Here is a 13,701-nt window from a genome sequence, read left to right as displayed (position 1 = left end):
CAACAGAAAGAAACTGCTTCTTTTCAGGTTCATATCTGGTAAAGAAATACCAAAAAGCCAGGGAAAAAAAACATTTCCAGGCTGTGATAGTTTCCTTGGGTTGTCTGGGGTTCTTTTGAAGTACCACTAAAACAAACACATTGCTTTCATGATGCTGACCACAACACTTTAAGCCAGTGAGGCCTCAGTAAATACTTTTACAATGAAGCCCATGAGAAGAGATAGCATTTAAGACATTTATAGGACTTTTGTTTCTTTGTAAATCTATCATGAAAGTTGAAAAGACAGAATGTTTTTATTCTAACTTTGGAAAAATTAGAGAGGAAAAAAGATGCCTTAACATTTTACTAAGAGGAGACTTTCTTGGGAGACTTTTCTCAGGAGCTCCCATTAACTCATTCTTGCAGCTTCTTAAAAGCAACAACAACAACACTAATTTAATTTACAGTCCAGATAAAAGACATCTCCGAAGATGTAAGGGGCAGCAGAAGGGGTTTAGTAGGACATTACCTGTTTAGCTCAGTCCAGTTACCTGCTGCCTGTTTGCATTTTAACTCCTGACAGCACATCCTCCACCAAACAACAGAACTGCTGTAGATAATGGTGTCCCAGATACCATAGGGGAAAAGGAGGAGGGATGAGTAGCAACGCCTGTACACACAAGAGGATCCTGTAACATCTTTAAAATGCAGTCAAAATGGATCAGGTCACAGCAGGCACTGCCTAGACTTTGCAAAAAAACATGACAAGCATGGCCATGCTGGGAATGGGAGCTTGCCACGGGGTGGGGGATGCTTCAGCCCAGAGACTTTGATTTAGCTCTTCTCCAGGGCCCTTTGAACATAAGGAGCAGGAAAAGAAATATGCATAAAGAATTGCAAGCATCCACCCCCAAACAGCTTCTTGGGAGAAAGATAAATAATAAACCCTTTATCAGGCATGGCTTTAAGGACTCTGCCTAATAGCAAATCATTTGTCACTAGGACTCCAATGCATGAGTTGGAGAGGACAGTCCCCTTGACAGGGAAAGGGCAGGGACAGATTTCTCGGATTTCCAGTTAGGCTCCTCCAGCTGTGAGGAGCAACAAGCATGTGGGGAGGGGAAGGGAACAGACTTGATTGCAAACACAGAAGGACTGATACAACTATCACTGCAGGATGACCTCTCTGGTGATGGAGATACCACGAGAGGGTCCCTGTCCCCAGCACCCATCACCCCTCTCCTCTCCTAGCAGGCAGGAGGATGAATCCATTGGCAAAGGCACTGCATGAGTGGTGGTTACAGCCTTCTCCTCCACTGAACTGTCAAGACTGACTACAGGCTACCCTTCTCTGCAAACTGAAGATAAAAATCTGTGAAGATATGTAATCTACAACGGAGCCTGGCTTTCCTGGCCCAGCCACTGTTGACAAGCTCAGCAGCAGTGCCCATAAAAACACCCTGACACATTCCCTGCACACACACTAACAAAAAACTTACCAGGTTCACCTGGTTTTGTTCTGACAAGTGAAAAAACATTTACTGAAGTTGGAACAGACTATTTCTTCTAAAAAGAAAGAAAGGTGGAGAGAGAAAAAAAAAAAAAAAAGAGGCCAGAAGAAAAGTAGGCAAGTTGAATGAGAAGTGATAGAAGAAAAAGGTTAAAAAAACCACAAACCAATCCCATATATCAACTGCTACCGGCCATGTTTCACATTGGGAGAAACCCCCTGTAAATACCACATCTGAGCAGTGTGCAATCCAGGATGGATGCAGAGATGAAGAGGAGGTGACCAACATTACGTATGGACAAGTCCTGCATCTTATAGGAGGTGCTTGATCCTGCAGCCTCCTGGATCTGGAGGCCAATGAACCCACCAAGCAACTGAAGAGAATAAAGCTGCCCTAACCACTGGTGGTGTTCTAGGATAGTGTAGGGATGACATTTTAAAGCCGCCGTAAAGAATGGTTTACCTTTCTGAGGAAGATTTCACCTACTACAAAGAGCTCAGGGACATCAATCATATTCTGCTTTTCATGGAAAGCCCCTGAAGGACCAGAGCTGCTCACATAACCCATCCTTCGAGCAGTACCTTAACCTGCAGCACAAAGAGAGCTGCTAGCAACTGGGTGACACCACAAAAAGACAAAAAAAAAAAATGTTTGTTTTAAGAAAGCGTGCAATGACAAATTTCACACACCATCACGTCCAGCTGGCAAGAGCCAACCTGTCCTCGCAGATACAGCGACCTCAGTTCCTGTCCTTTTCTCACTTCCCAGGATTTCTTGCTACCCAGTCAAGACCTGGATTTCTGTCTGCTACAAACTCATCCCTCAGAGACATTTAGTAGATGTTAAACATCACCTTCCATTTAAAGATAAATATTTTGCAGCCCTCAAGGAATGGGAAAGGAAATATAAAAAGCACAAAAATGCAACCAACATGCTTTCTCACACCCGAAACCTCAGAAAGTAAATAAAACAAACACAGTTATATTTGTTGTTGTTTGCTTTCAATTCCCAATATCTAAAGCAAAGTCTGCAGGTTTTACTGGGAGGAAAGGAGGGAGGGAGAGAACAGGACAATGAACTTATCACTTCTAACATACTGAAAATAATCTGTTCCTCAGACCTGTCCGTCCAGCATGGTGATGGAAGAGAAAGAGCAGTAGTATTTCATACTCCCAGGTCCACGGCCTACATCCATAATCAGCTCTCCAGTACTGTCACACTTCAGGAGAAGATCCAAGCAGATTTATGGGAGGCTGATTCTGGATTACAAGTCCCCAAGGAAATTTTCCTCCCAACACCCACAAGTCAGAGGGTGATTTATACCCAACACATAACAGACTATATTCCTTAGAGACAACTCCTTGTCTTCAACCTTGCTGCCATTCCTGCAACTGGAGGCTTGGTTTGTTTTAACAGTTGTAGAGTTTATAAATACTGAAAGCAGCACGCAGTTTAGGCTGGAGACAGTTAAACTAGCATAGACCAACAGGACGCCAAGTGGTAAGGAACAGTAATGAGATGATGACACATTCATAACCTAATGCTTTCATTAAAAACTTGCAGCCGAAGAAAGCTCGCCCTTTCAGAGCAGAAACATTCCGTTCTCATAATTGCTCAAAGAGCAAGTTTTTGCACACACTAGCAAAACCCAGGGATTGCTCCTGAAGAGCACATGTATCTGTTAGAAACTGGGGAAGCATCAGCCAGGGGGTTGTAAATGAGGTGGTGCACAACCCATTTCAAGTGCCACCAAGCACTTTGGCATGCACGAATTCAGCAAGGACCTGCTAATGGTGGTACCAGTATGAGGTTGGGAGCCCTTGGTAAGCAGATTCAAGGGGAAGCAGGACTCATAAAAAGAAGTTGCTGGATGCCAAAAGTCCTTGGACAGAGCTTTCTTCATCCGCAAGCAAAACACAGTCTTTTCTCCAGTTTTTAATTATTTTTAAAGGCACAACATGTTACTCTGAGCAGAACCACAGCACATACACCAACTGCAAAACTAGATATTTGTCTGAGAATCTCTGCTTGAGGTGAAGTCATCTATATGGTACACTATTAAAATAACAACAACTGTAGATATCTACTTCCCAGCATGGGAACATTGAGATGATCTAGAGGCCCATGCACAAACCCCTGTCTTTGGGGATCAGTGACCACACACTTTTAACTTGCCCAAACACCACCAAGGGTCTGAGCATGGCTCCCATAGACCGTATCTCCCATCTTCGGTCCTCATCTGTGCACGCAAATGACAGCGCTTCCACATCCCACTGGGGTGGTACTCCTGGATCACCCTCTTCAAGATGTATGAAAGTGAAGTTGGCAGGAGACAACTGCAGAAGATAGTCCTTTGTAAGAGACTCTCTGATACTGCTGTTCCTGCCTCGGCAAACATTTCCAACACCAGTGAGTGAGTGTCTCAAGGACACAGGCACTTCCAGCACATTATCCACCCAAATACAGGTGATGAAAGGCACCAAAATTTAGTCTCCAAAACCTTGCAAAGGAAGCTCTGCCCAAAGCATGGATCTAACTTTCATAGCGGTGCAAAATCAGATCTAACCATCCAGTAAACAGGAAATATCCATTTGTCTATCCAACTAGAAAAATCCTGCTGGTTAAAAAAAACAGCAATCAAACAATGAGATGGTAAGCACCAGCTATGATGCAGAAGTCAGTCACAAAAATACATCCCTGGGAGTGCTAAAACCATAATGAAAACAAGACCCAGACCACAAAAAAGGGGTAAAAGCACAAAACTCCCTTGCTCCCACAACTCTGCCCCATGACCATGTGCCACAGTAAGTTCTGTTTTGGATTGGGGTTTCCACCCCACAAAAAAATAAACCCTTTTTGATTGGATTTAAATGAAAAGAAAAGCAATGCCAACCACTTTTAAAATTAAATTTTGGTTTTATGAAGTTTTGGGTATGTTAAAAATTTTTTAAGTTTAACATCACAAACCAAAATGAGCGGCTGCTCATTCCAGAATGGTCTCCTCCTGGTTCCTCTCAATGCAAGAGGACAATGAGGTCAAACATCCCAGTTCTCAAAACCACTGCCACTTATGGGAACTTCCTGGCTAAAGAACACCCCAAAAAGGGGAATCGAGCAACTTTTCATCTCACCTTATCTTCAGACTCCTCCCCTTTGCAGGGTTTGTGAACGATGAAAAGAAAGGGAAGCCGTAACACAAATTCACATACAGAAGTACGTTTAAGAAAGCAAAGCACAAAGATTGATTAGAGTGTTCTGCTGCTTTAATAAAGAGCCTAATGATGTCCAAATTATAGCAAAGCTCAATTGTGTAACCAAGGAGCCAAGATTTCATCCTTGATAAGGACATGGATTTCTGTCTCGCAGGAGAAGCCTGCAGTTCACTAACAAAGATGACCTTTTATATTATACCCTTCAAGGCCACAATTAGCTGGAGAAATACTGTACTAACTTGGCAACATGAGTTTTTGTACACTGTGCTAATTTTTAGCAGAATCTTGCCAAGACCATTACCATCTTCTAACAAGACAAAAAAAAAAAAATTACAAATACAAAACCCACTGCTCTCCAGACCCAAATTACTTTCCACAATGCAATGCAGTTTTAATTAAGATGATTAAATTACAGCAAAAATGATTAAGATGATATCCCGCAGCAAACCACCAAAGGTATAACACCTTAATCCAGAAGAAGCTGGCATACACATATCCATGATAAAGTATTCATGAAAAACTGGAATTTTACACATGAACCAATTTTACATCACTCAAACAATACCTTGGGAGATATTTGTCACAAGGAAAAAAACAGTGACATCCATCAACAGAGCACAGTTTTTCTGAGACTACACAGAAAGAAATCTACACAGAAAAAATTGAAAAGGCTACAATTACTTTGACAATGTTTCTACAGCTCAAAGGAATTTGGGGGTTGAAATAAATGGTTTCCTTCTCCTTCCCAGGGCTCCCAAAATCAATTTTATATATAATTTTTTTTTTTAAACAGACGTTAGATCAGAAATGCATGTGAAATCAGGTCACTGCAATAATCATGTACATGGTACATTTCCACTACTGCCTATTAACTATGAGGTTTAAATGAATGAGGAAAGTCTCAGATCCATATTTCACCAGTGGAAATTATTAATATAAACATAGCACAGCTCAGGTTTTAACCTCACCATCCAACTGGGCCTATTCTCCTTCAGAGAAGGGTAAATGGTAATAAATTAACAGACAGGGTTCAAAAGGCAGCTACACGGAGGCATGTATCCCATTAAGACCTGGGATGGATTCAGCACTGGATAAACTTCAAACTGTGATCTTCTTGTGATGCTTCAGCACTGGATAAATTCAAACTGTGATCTTCAAGGAATGGTAACTTCAGCAAAAAAAAAAAAAAAAAAAAAAAAAAAAAAAAAGCAGCTATGCCAATGACATGAAAAATAATTGCAAACCAGTTATTTCTAAATGCAATCTTCTGGAAACCCTCCACAGGGGCAGAGCCTGGTGACAGAAAATGACAGGAGAGATTTGCAAAGAGGAGGAACTGTTGACACGGCTCTGGATGGTGCTTCTCCCAACCCATGTCGGAAGGATGGGACGGGACAGGGACAGGGCTCAAATGTGCCCATCCTGCTTGGGTGGAAGGAGAATCGAAGCATGTGGCACCAGTTGTGTCATGCCATGCCATATCACTTGGCCAGGGACTGTTTTATTCTGGAGTACAGATGTAACCCCAAATTGTATGAAAAGCTGTGGCTGAATATACAAGAAGGTACCAAGTAACTAAGTTTTGCCTTGCTCTGGACCTCTGTGTCTCCTCTAAGACTGACCCATACCAGAGGGTTATGCAGAATTAACTACATTGGAATGAAGTCCCACAATGTAGATCCATTCCTGAAACTCTGCTACACTTTGCATCTGGGACTCCTCTGAAGCTGTTCGCTTGTTCACACTAGCCATTAGCTCTCAAACCGGGGGAGCTGCATGGGGAGACATCCCTGAAAAATAAGGGGAAAGAAGAAATCTGAAATCTGCATGTCGCATTACATGGCCACACTACAGAGATACTAACAACCCCTCAAAGTCACCCAACTGCTCAAGGATTTACACAAAAACCCTGAAGAGCTCTTTAAGGACAAGTGCATTAATGAAACTTTGAAATATTTTTTTAATAAATATAACTCTGAATGCCCAGTTAAAAGCTAGCTTCCTCCCAGTAGTAATTTGCTGTATCTGACAAGAGGCAAGACACAGTCCAGATGAGATGTTAACTTTGTATTTTTCTTTAATAAATGAAGAAAAGTCTAAATGGAGAAAGATAAAATTCCAATATAAACCCTCCACCAAGGCTGCTATGAAATAACTCTTTTGTTTAATTATTATGAGTTGGATCAGCAAACACTAGATCCCGATGGACAGAGAGCAGCTGTTGCTATAACAGAAAGACATTCATCTTCCCTTCTCGGGACCCTGAAACTCTATCAACAATGCGTGTAAAACAACCCTCAGCTCCCCCTTCTATGAGTTTTTGCCTGGCTTTAATAGTCAGACCTATTTTTAGCGGACTTTATCTTGCCGTACCGCACTTCAAATTTTTGCACATTAGCTGGTTCAAAATCATTTCCATACACAAAAAGCATCAGGGACATCAACGGGGCAATTCTCAAGCGCAGGCTGCAAGAACGGCACGTCCCTCGCTCGGGGTTTCTTCTTTCATCAGCAATTCATTGAGAAGGAGCCTATAGACACAGTTACACAGCCAGATACACTTGCATCTCACTTATCTAACAGGGCAGGAGTGATCTCATTTACCTTTGGGGCTTACAGTTACCTTGGAAGGGCTTCTTTTAGCTGTTATTTACATAATAAATAGCCGATCTGCACAGGATTGCATGGGAAAGGAAATTCTATTACCAATAAAAAAAAGGTTTCTCATGTTTGCTTTTAGCAGCACTAACTCTATCCCATTAGACAAGAGCAGAAGCTATCTAGAGAAAATTATCTATAGCCATAAAAATTATCTGGAAAAGACTTCCCCAGTTATCTCAGGTACAATATAAATGTTAAAGTACCCCCCCAGGAACGGACACATAGGGCCAAACTCCCTGCTGATGCAAACAGGCATGGTGCCAGGGCTTCAGCCAGGCGACAGCCGCAGGGACATGCACTTGCAGGGACGGTACGTTCAGTTGGGGGGTTGGGCTTTTTTTTTTTTTTTTTGGCATCCATCACCTTCAAAATTCAGGCTGAATGAGCTTTGTGCCACCAAGCTGCACCCACGAGGGGAACTGCCCAGCAACAGCAAGCATGCTCATCAGAAATGCTCCATCAGGCTTTGCTTTTCTTTATCGCCTGAGTAAAGAAGCCTGAAAATTGAGAACGGAGGGCCACCATGTTGCTTCAAAGACTCTAAAAGGTGATTTAAATCTACACAGGAATTTCTTGCTATAACTAAGCATACCAAGCCTGCCCTTTCTACAGGCCCCTGCTTCACACTTTCACTTTAAATAGTTGCTCCAGGAGCCTGACAAAGGGACTAAGGTCTGTTGTAACAGTGAGGCAGTAAAACAGCAGCAATCAGATAAAAACATTCATCTCCACCAGTTTTGGTTTATTGGGGGTTTTGTGGTTTGGTTTGTTGGTTTGGCTTTTTTAAAAGAGCGCTTGTCTTTGAAATATTTCAAAAAAAGCCAAGGAACATGGATGATGTGACTCTGCGGCAGAGAACACCCCATGAGAGCATCCCCATCTGAGGGTCCACACACAGCATTTCAGCCAGAGATGCTATGGCTCCGGTATTATCACAAGAATTGGTCACTCACAACACCACACCACACCTGCTGGCAGCCAGAGTTGACACCCTGGTCAGTCAGTACCAAGCATGAAATGTACCATCACCCTCCTCTTCTCCTCGGATTGTGCTAAGCTTTATCAGGTACTTCACAGCAGGGAACTGCTTCAGGTATGTCAGCAACAATACCTATCACCACCACCCCAAACTTGCTTTTTAGGAGCCAAGCAGCTAAGTGTTATCCAGTGCAACTGCAATAGATATTCGGGAAAATGCCCTGTTCCGGGTGTAGGCATGTGCTTTAGCAGAGATTTTCCTATGAAAATAGAAGTGCCTGATAAATTGCGGGTGCATGTAAAAGCAAGGGATTCTGAGTTCAAACTTTTGTGCACCCTAGAGCTACCCAACAGCCACCAAGCTGTAACTGGATACTCCCACCATGAAAACCCAAGGACAACTTAATTTCTCAGCCTGCACATATATAGGGGAATTAGCATTCTTAACCAATTAATTACTCAGCCTGCACATATATAGGGGAATTAGCATTCTTAACCCATTAATTACTCTCAGGAACTACAGCAGCAATGCAAATCCTGCTGCATTTCAGTTGTCATAGACAGGAAAGAAAAATAAAGATTTGGAGACACAAGTGAGCCATGCACCCACAGGCTGTACGGCCATGTCTTGGTTGTCCCAAGAGTGAACTTGCCAGGAGAAGGTTACCACCAAGATAACCACAAACCTGTGCTTTGCTGAGCAGCTGCATCTCAAGTCAACTGCAGTTTCCCTTTGTTGAGTACAGGGACTTCTGCAAATCCATGCAGTAGCATTACAGGTCTTAAGCAAAGCAAATGCCTACTCTCATACCTGAGCGCCTATGAAGCTCACATGCTCTTCCAAGACCAGTACCGTAGTCTCCTTACAATAAAGTTCAGCTTGCTGCCTCAGAGAAAGGCCTGAATATCAACTGTGCAATGCTTAAATGTCCTCCTTTCCCCAAAAAAAGAAAGTACCCATGGCAAATAGGGTGACTGGGGAGGGTAGCTTGCAGACAGCTCAGCCAAACTGCAGCAACAGCTACCAGTCTGCAGAAGCAAGCCAGAGACTGCAAAACATGAGAACAGCGCTAAAAGGCCTTAAAAAGCCTAAACTACGCCGGTTTTATGAAATGCTTTTAAAAAGTCACAAAAAGGAGACAGAGCTTGACTGAACATTTCTTCACTTCAGACCCAGAGCTGCATTCCTCCCTCCCCAGGAATTCAAAACTGTCTGCAGAGGTAAATTATGTATAAGCAAAATATTTCTAAAAGTAACATTTTAAAAGTTGCACACATTACACAAGGTGTTTTAAATAGATAATGTTGGAGGAAAGAAGGGTTAGCTGACTAGATTGACCATTTGATAGATCAGGCACAAATGGAGCTAACTTCATCCCTCTCATCCACTCAAAGTCTTATAATCTCACACCTTGGAGCAATAAATTAGGAAGAAGCATTACATTAGCACTACAGGCACCACATAGAAAATTCAAACTGCTGCCACCAGTTAGAAGACAAGTTCTATAATGGGGAAAGCTTTAAATAAAAAAAGGTAGAGACAGTCACAGTACTTATGACATTACAGGGCAGTGTCAGCTACCATGGACTTTTTAAAATGACAACCTTTGCCGTGGCTTGGAGCTCATTCAGCTGTACAGGCCTGGGATTTGGGATTGGTCTGGAAAGTGCCAGAGACACACTCATCTCTACCAGTTTTTGTTTATTTCTCTATAAAACTGACAGCAATACACTCCATTTCCACCTTCAGTGGAGGAGGATTAATGTACCCCCACTGCTCCCATGAGCCCCTTTTTCTTCTTCTGTCGTCACACAAGGGTACATATTAGACATGAAGAGTCAAGTTTAAAATCCATATCTTAATTTGCACGAGTATCCACTTAGATGAAAATTAATGTAGTTGTGACTGTAAAGCACTGAATCTCTCATAAACATGCTTCACTCTCTTTTATTTAAAGAGGAGGAACTCATATATGGATCTATTAGTATGAGACTGAGATAGGAGAAAGAAAACAAAACAATATCTCTGGTTTCATAAAATTATCAAAACATTGTATTTTTCCCAGCAAATTCATTTCCAAGTGGATAAAAGAGGATAATGTGGTGGTCAGAGCACCAGGTGTGGACCCAAGAAGATGGGGATCAACACTCTTTGCCCTGCCACTGACTCCCAAGATCATCGAGAAGTCCCTCCTGCCATAGAAGAGGTGGGAATACCTCGTAAACTTTTGTTACATCCCATAAATTACGGGCTATAAGAATAAGATGCAAACATCCATAGATACCGGCTTTATTTCTAACAGCTCTTGTGCAAACATTTTTACAGGCTCATTTCAGCTTCTTAATACTCCTCTGCTTACCAAACCCATCAGAGTGTCATAAAATGGTGCTTCAGGTCCAGGCTGCCGCCTGCCCACACCCAGTCCCACACCCTCCTCCAAGCAACCTCCTGCCCACAGAGTTCTCCTAAGATCCAAACCCGAATCTGCAATGAAAAGGCACACCAAGCTGGAAACTGCAGAATTATTAATGAGAAATGGGTAATTTGCATCTTCCTCCAGCAGAGCACAAACAGGCTGGATCCTTCCGCTGTGTTTCTATGTTTTAATTTACAAACCTCTATGCATGAGCTGGCCCCTGCTTGTGGGCAACTCAACCTAAGAGGAAAGGATCTTCTCTAGAGTGAAAACACACCAACCACCTCCAAAGTCACCAAAAGAAAAACAAACAAACAAACAAACAAAAACCACATAGGATGGCCAGAGCACACTACCAGGTTAAAGCCTGATTTTACCCGATACAGAAACACTTCCTCATGCAGCTTATTTTTTTCAGTACAGGTACAAAATATTTGATATGACCTTGGGTTAGCCACTTCATGATGCAGCAGGGAGCACTTGCAGACAGTAACATTTTTTCATGCTTGGTCCCTCTGCTCAGTATTTTTGAGGCAGGGACCTTCTCTCTGCACAAAGAGCACTTTGCAAAAGAGGAGCAGTACTTTTCAAGGCACCCAGACATCAGTAACATTTTTTTTTCTTAAGTAGCATGATGGACCAGTGCCACATGCAATAACATAATCAGAGCAACAAGACTCAAATACAGGCAAAATAAGAGGCACTTGTGTGCTGGAGGGAAGCATATTATTATTTTACAGTGTACACTGACAATTGCTGCTCTTAACTTTTAGTTTGAATTGAAGCTGTACCATAGTAAAGGAGGAAGATGACAGAGAGAAAAGAACATGAAATTGGTGAGACAGACCAATGGTTATATTCAAATCTAAGCATAAAATGTGCTGGGTCTGCAGAATGCAAACTGAGTGTTTTATCTTTAATTTACTTCTCCGCCCCTTTGACTTCAGTAGCTCCAAGAAAACTTACAAGTAAGATGGGGGGTGATGTATATTTTTTTAATATATCTTAAAGGAACAAATGACTAAAAAGATAGAAAATTATTTCAGAATGAAGCAATAATGAAGAGATGAGATTAGACATTAGTTGATCCTCAGTGGTTAATGGAGGGGAAAGGCAGGGGAGAGAACTTATACTGGTGAATGCTTTGGCCACAAACACCTCTCTTAAACACATCCAATTTCACTGATGTGAAAATCTCCACATGAAGGAACAGGCGAAAAAGAGCTTAAGTGGGAACAGGGTGCAGAATGCCAAGTGCTACACTGAATAATTCAGAACCAGGCAGCGCTATTGGCCAGGCAAGAAAATCACACACCCCTGCTAGTTTTAAAATCAAAGGCCAAGGAGGGATAAAAGGGAAAGACAACACCTCTTTAAAACAGAGATTACACTCTGTGGTTCCCATTTCCCAACTTCCCACAATGTTTTGTTACAGTGAGAGCACTGGAGCCGGGGTACTGCGGTAGTGCCAAGCCACGGCACCATGCTGCCTGCATTGCTGCCTGCATCAGGCTACTGCAGTAGCGCCAAGCCATGGTACCAAACTGCCCACATTGCTGCCTGCAGCTGACCAAGGAACCTGCAAAACACTGCCGCCTTTCTGACACCACTCCTTCAGTCCAGCAGCAAGAGAAAGCCAACTCTGAAGCAGGTACCAAGCAACCCTGGCTTCCTAAGAGTTCTCTTTGCAAGACTTTTTCAGTGCATAAGCAGTTCTTTCATTGCCAAAGCTGACGCTAAAACCCCATTAGGCTTTCACCTGAGTCTCAATTACCACAGAATTCAACCAGGTTCTCTTCCCCACCTTCACCCTTCCCAAATTACAGCAACGCTTCTTCAGCACTGGCAGATGGGGCTGGATACACAGATTTCCAGGTGAGGGATGGGAGGCACGGTAAGGAGAGGCCATGCCACCAGCACTGCGTGCAGTGCACCCTAGAGAAGGGGCATCTTACAAACTATGCTGTCTTGGCCACGCACAGCCAGAAGCAAGCAGGTTATCGAGTCACTTCCACAACTTTTAGTCTACAGCTATTACATTAATAACTGTCCTGGGTGTGTCTGGTAGAAAGGTGTTGTATTTTATGGGGCTTGAAAGATGCAATGCTACTAAAACCCCATTTAATTCTGACTATTCTAGTGCAGCTCCACACGGTCAAGTAGCATTAAGTTTTAGAAATGCTTCTAAAAGTAAGCCCTGAAACATGACCACCAAAGCACCTTTCACTACAAGGTCCAAATGTAGGGTAACTTTGACTTCTATTATTTTATTTTAAAGGTGTCTTGACTTTCTAGGAACGGGCACCATGTGGACAGAGCACACAAATACACCTTTGCTGGGTGCCCAGCCTCAAACCATCTCTTCCCTCCACCTCCTTCGCTCTTGGTAAATTAAGATAAACATCCCTTGGTTCCTTTTACACCCACGACCCTTCTGCAGAAGAGCCCACCCGTGGACAGGGACGATGCAAATCACAGCAGTGGGATTCCTGGACTGGTTCTGTCATCCCATTACCGATGTTCCAACAGCCGCTCCTCTTCCATCGCAACCTGTGTGCCAGTCCCGCTTCCCAGATCTGGAAAACCCTCCAGGTTGAACTGCAAAGCAAGGAGTGAGTGAGTGGTGGGGAAAGGGGAAAAATGGTGGGAAGGAGAGAAGAGAACAAACAAAAAAAAGGAAGGAAGAAAGTGAGACTGGCCTGTTTCTTTCTTCTCTACCATCTATTCAGTGGCAGCAGGGGAGGTCTACAACTGTTGCATCACATAAAGCACAAAACCCCCGACAAACGTGTTTTAGCTGATGGAGACCAGAGTGGACATTGGGCTGGTGACAGCTCGAACATGGGGAGTAAGAGACCTCTGCTTTAATTAGCCGTTTCTTACTATCTCATCAAGCAAGCAGGAGCACTACACCCTGGATGGGCTGCTCAAAGACACAAGA

This window comes from Athene cunicularia (genome assembly GCF_003259725.1).
Source record: "Athene cunicularia isolate RWA chromosome 2 unlocalized genomic scaffold, athCun1 chr2_part1, whole genome shotgun sequence".
Classification (NCBI taxonomy): domain Eukaryota; kingdom Metazoa; phylum Chordata; class Aves; order Strigiformes; family Strigidae; genus Athene; species Athene cunicularia.
This window is presented reverse-complemented; position numbering follows the sequence as displayed.